Genomic DNA, 6238 nt, shown 5'->3' on the forward strand with positions numbered 1-6238 from the left:
ACCGCACAAAATTTATATGGCTGCATCTACCTGCTGTCAGCTAACCTCATGGTGCTCCAGGTATTCCTACATTCGTAACTAGGTACAATGACCACCGCAAGATGAAATAAGCTTATTCGTACGTTGACTTGCTGATTGCAGTGCGGAACGATCCTGTCATGTGTGGAGGAGCAAACAAGCAGTGCAGCCGAAGGTGGAAATCAACCAAGGACTTATGAAATTATATATAATCTTCCTCAGGCAAGTCAGTATCCCCTTCGTCCAGATGATCGTGTTTTGTCATGCCGAGCTATTGATATGTGCTACTGTTTTGCAACACCGTTTAAGTATAGCTACTGTTTTCCTATCTTTTCAGATTCAGGACAATGAAGATGATTTCAGGGGAACTGCACAATATGGACTCATGTTGAGTCATCTCTATTGCCTCATGTGTTTGCTATGAATGTGTCAGCATCAATTGCAAGATGAGGCAGCTAGCTAGCTGTGGAGTTGCTAACATGCTCAAAGTGCTCGCAACATTGAGAAGAAAGAAGCATGGCCAGGAAATTAATGCGTGCGTAGGGAGGCCCTTTGCTCAGAGAAGCATCAACCGATTTTCTTTATTTCCACACCTTCTCACAGCTTTTTATTGGTTATAGTATGGTGAATCATTGAGATGCATAAACATGCTGAACTTTTGTTCTTCTGAATGTTAGTATGCATACTGTATCTTTTGAAGCTTAGTTTAATGTGAGCGTCTGCATTTAGTACCGCATCCTCTAATTTGGTGGATGCCAAGTTGAAAAAGGTTACCAATGAGTAGCCATAAGCTGGAGGCGTCTCTTTTTTCTTTCGAATGGGCAATAAGCTGGAGAGTGTCTCGGGCTGCCTCTAGCACAAGGCCCTCCAGTACGAAAACGGGCAGCCGACTGGGCCGATACAAAAGCCTATCCATCTTAAAGCCCATTTGTTTTTGTTTTTTGCAAGGACAAGCCCATATTTCTTGAAGAGGGGGCAATCCCAGAAAAACCCTCCTTCCTCCTCGCTTCCACTTATACTCCCTCCGTCCGGGTTTATTTGGCCCATGACTCCATGAGCCAATTGCTAAGACCAAGAATATGCACACAGAGAAAATAAATATCCTTAATTTACTCCATAACCACCCTATTAAATAGGTCTAGTAACAAACCAGTCGCATGCAGTGGCCGGCGGGCACATGCATCCTGCATGCATGGCCAGTTAGCCAAGTCCATGTGCCAACTCCAATGCAGCAACACAAAAGAAGAGAGCGATTCTTGGGAAAAAAGCGAGTAGTTAGTGCAGCGGGCCTTATAAACACGAACAACTCGCTCTCCCGCTTCTGTCTCCCCCTAATTCTCCCCGCTCCCCAATCTTCCTCACTCGTCCAGAAAACCCCCGCTCATCTTCTTCCTCACTTGTACAGAAAACACATGCTCCTCTTCTTCTACTCCTACAGAAATCCCCAGCCCTCCTTCTTCCCCACTCGCACTACCACTAGGCTCATCTCTGGCTACTCTGCTCAAACGCGTGAGCTTGGCATGATGCCCACAAGAAAAATGGAGTCAGCTGGCCCCAGCGCCAAGAAGATGAGGCTCTCGCCAGCGGCGACGCTGATTGTAGATCCCACACCCGGTAGCGCGGGAAGAGCGGTGAGCCCCCCCCCCACCCAGTTCTGAGGAACCGGTAGAATCTCTGGTGGACCGCATCAGTGATCTCCCGGACATCATCCTTGAGGATATCATCTCGCTTCTCCCCACCAAGGATTGCTGCCGCACACAAGTCCTCTCAACTCGGTGGCGCCCTCTATGGCGGACCGCGCCCCTCAATCTCGACTGTCATCAAATATCTGTCCTTCCTGAATTTGATCTCCACAGAGCCATCGTCTCTTCTCACCAGCAGGGCCCTGTTCAATGCCTATGCATCCCAACACGCTACCTGCTGTCCATACCCGGCACGGTGTACGCTTGGCTGACATCTCCTGAATTCAGAAAACTCCAGTAGTTTGAGTTGTACCATTGCCACAAAAGTTTCATACCATGAACACACCAAGAATTCGTGCCCACACCACCGTTGTCCATCTCGAGGTTTTCCTCCTCTCTCCACACCGCCACCTTCGCTCGGTGCCATCTACCAGACAATCTGGTACAAATGCTTCAACTCCCACTGCTAAAAAAACTTTCCCTTGTGGTGGTTAATCTGTCGGAGGCCTCACTGCACAGCATCATCCACTCCAGTTGCCCTACCCTGGAGCGGTTGCTGATTGTTTTGGGAATAGAAATCTGTATCAGTTGTCTCCAAATAAAGTCGCCTCACCTTAAAAGCATTGGAATTTGTTTTGAAGGACAGCAGCTCATCATCGAAGATGCCCCTTCACTTCAAAGGTTGCTCCTTGATAATTGTTATAGACCTTCACAAATAATTTTCGTCTCTGCGCCCAAACTGGAGACCTTGGGTGTAATTCGTGACCCGTTTAATGATCACAAGGAGTTGGTGTTTGGCTCCTCACTTTTTCAGGTACCGTATATTATCATCTACACATTTGTAATCATAAGCTGCATTTTTCATTTGTGCGCATAAGTTTTATATCATCTTGGAGTACACTTTGGGTACTAATATTATGTTATATGCTCAATGAAGAGTTCGTCCATTGATAGCCTATCAATGCTGCTGGATTCTGTCAAGATCATATATATCAGAATGTTTAGTTTTGATCTGAACATAATTATTGGCTTGCTGCGATGCTTTCGATCTCTGGAGAATTTATATATAGAGGTGATGATTTCATGCACATTGAAAGCCCGTATATATTGTACTAGAATTAACTGTTCAGCTGTCGTTCTTTCGACATACTCTTTTTTCAGACCTTAACTGTTTTCAATCTTCATGTCTACTTAGGCACAACCACATGGAGCAAAACATATAACCAATCGGTGGCGTAATAAGCACCAGGATTTTCTCAGTTCTCATGACATTCGTTTGAGGACAATAATGATGGAAGGATATGCATCCAACCAGGCAAACAGAAGCTTTGTCACATTCTTCCAGTTGAATGCAAGGTTACTATTGTCCATGAGGCTTAATTTTTACTGCAAGAGATTTCTCACTGACGGACACGTTGAACAGCAAAAAAAGAAGTTTCAGGTGGACAAATGGGCTTCTAAACGTGCTCGGCTTCTATTTACAACAAGTTGTAGTCATCCTGAAATAAATTTTTTTGCACAGGATGTTGATTTTATGGATCAGACCGATCCATTTGTTTGTGACTGCAAAAAAGAGTGGTTGGGTTAGATGTTACTGCCATGTTCAATATGGGTTTTGCCTAAAAATTTAATGAACAATTAATCCTTGGGCTTTTTGTACCATTTGTATGCTTGAGTTGCATGTTGTTGCCCTCGTACTCCCCTCCACCTGCCACTACACTGCTGCATCTTCCACGACTACTGTTCGTTCCCGTCCGAGGCCTCGCCGTCGTTCTCCGCCTTGATTTGCTCGCTGTGCCCGCCGCCGTCTGGCGTTGTCAACATGGTCAACAACCAAGAGGAATCAGGAGATGACTATACGTGGAGTGGATGACAATAGGGACCCACCAGGGTCATTGCATTTCGCAAGCAGGTGCCTCGTTATTACAAGCTAAAAAATACTTCCACCTAATTGTTTGACAACTAGGTCCCACGCCATTGTCAATGTAGTCAATAAAGGAGAAAATTACACAACGAGCGGATAACACCAGGGACCCAGCAGCTCGCCCAGTTGTTTTTTAGTTTCATAGACGGAGCTCAACTGCGTGATGTGCGGGGGTTGTGGCCCATCTAGCCCACGCTTATGCTTTTATTTAAGCACATGACAAGCCCAGTTGATATATTTTTTCTTTCTGAAAATGGCTAGCCCGGTTCTTTTTTTGGAGAATACCAAAACAGAGGCCTACTTGCTTTTCTTAGCCCTGCTGGGTTGCAAATCTTTCAAGATGAGGAGGGATGTAAGTAGTAAGAAATGAGATTCCCCAGAAAAGGGGCTATAAGTTGTAAGAAATGGGCTGTAAATTTTTAAACCAAAGCCAACCGGCAATTGCATTAAAATATCATTTTTTCAGGATTTCTCTACTCTCTACTCTTATAAAAACCAAAGCCAACTGGCAATTACATTAAAATATCATCTTTTCTCCCACAAGATAAACTAGTTATACAAATGCATCTTCATGTGCCGTGCAACGAACGGGCATCTTGCTAGTTAAGATTCTAAATTTCATTCATTATTTAGGAGAATTGTTTTTTGAATTTTATTTTGATATAATTTTTAAAAAATTATTTTTAACGCGACTCAAAATTTCGTGATTAAAAGAGTTCGGACCCCACCGAAATATGCAAAATTTCGTTGAATTTTTTAGTAGTGCCCAGAATATATGGTCTGTAATGCTAATAAAAAGAATATGGGCTTCAAATATCCTTAAGAGTTAGCAAATTGGTTGTAAATTATTGAAAATAATGGCTAATGGGATGTATGCTGTTTTCCACAGATTTGGAGGCTGGCTTCTCGGCCTACTAGGTTGACGATGACGCTGTCCTAATTTTTTTTACGCGTACGCAAGGCTTTGTCAACTTAATCAACATAGAGCAATGACTGTTGGATGTCCATCCAACGGCCACCGTGCTTCTTCAATCTCTAATCTTCCTTCTCCAGCCGCCCGAACTAGCACCGGCAGGACTGCCTGCTCCCTCCTCCTGTGGCTGGCTGTGCTGCTGCCAGGCCATCCCTCTAACCACCCACACATCCTGTTATTTTCCGGCGATGTCAGCCTCCCCCCGCAGCCGACCAGTCAGCGCTCATACTCCCCTCAGCATTGGTATCCGCTGCGGTGCCTTCACCTGCTCTGGGTGGTTCCCTTCCTGGGCCTCACCCTCGCCCACTGCATTTGTGCTCTTGGCGCGGCGAGGTCAACATGCTCAACAAACAACAGCCATCGGAAGAGGCTGACAGTAGGGGCCCACACCAGGAAATGCCTCCTTATTACGCGCAAAATAATGATTCCTCCACCTGACAGCTGGGACCCACCGGAAGGGCCTCTGTATTTCGTGAAAAAATGTTCCCCCCGCTATCAGCTCGGACCCACCGGAAGTGCCTCCTTATTACGCACAAAAAAATGAATACTCCCCCTGCTAGCTGGGACCCACCTTGATGTGAGGCTGACTTGTGGGCCTACTAAGTTGATGGGGACGGAGGGCTTTGTCAACTTAGTCAATATGAACGATTCTAGCTCCAGTGACCGTACGATGTCCATCCAACGGCCGTAGTGCTTCTTCAACCTCTGGTCTTCTTGCTCCAGCCGCCCAAACCAGCGTCGGTCGTGCCGCGTGCTCCTGCCTCCCGTGGCTGGTTGTGATGCTGCTGAGGCCTCACCGACCCCTACTACTCCCACTGCTGGCCATGCCATCCCTCTACTCACCCACACCCCATGTTATTCTGTGGTGACGGCAGCCTCACACCGCAACTGAACCAATGAATCCTCATACTCCTCTACGCGCAGGCATCCACTGCCACGTCTTCCCTGGCTTCACGCCGTCCCCTTCCTAGGCCTCGCCATCGTCAACCGCCCTGGTGCTCTCGACATAGCATGGTCAATGTGGTCAAGGAACAACTTCCATTGGACGTGGACTGTACGTGGAGAGGCTGATAGCTGGGTCCATGGCCGGAGCAAGGAAGTGCCTCCTTATTACGTGGAAAATAATGATTCCTCCACCTAACACCAGGGACCCACCGAACTGGACACCATATTTCGCAAAAAAACATTTCCCCCCTGACTGTTGGGACCTACCAGCTACATCTTTGCATGCAAGGAAGTGCATCCATATTACGGGCAAAAAAATGATCGGCCCCCTGACTGCTGGGACCCACCAGCTACATCTTCGCACACAAGGAAGTGCCTGACAGTCGGGACCCACCTGGTCGAAGCGTACGTAGCATTGTCATTCCGGTCGCAAACGTGCATGTACATACTGGTCGATGTAAAGGCGCGCACGTGTCGTAGTATAGGCGCGCACGTAGCTTGTACACATATGTACAACGGCTAGGGTGCGAGAAAGAAAATACGGCCATGTACGTACATACGGGCGGGGTCTCGAATGCCTACTTGCGCATACGCACGGCCAGGGCTCGTGTACATGGTTGCATCAGAATGGAGAAACAGCGTCATCGTCATGTTCATGGGGAGCCAACCGGCTGCGTCAGAACAAAATGCGTCGTC

Source organism: Triticum aestivum, chromosome 2B (genome assembly GCF_018294505.1).
Source record: "Triticum aestivum cultivar Chinese Spring chromosome 2B, IWGSC CS RefSeq v2.1, whole genome shotgun sequence".
NCBI lineage: Eukaryota > Viridiplantae > Streptophyta > Magnoliopsida > Poales > Poaceae > Triticum > Triticum aestivum.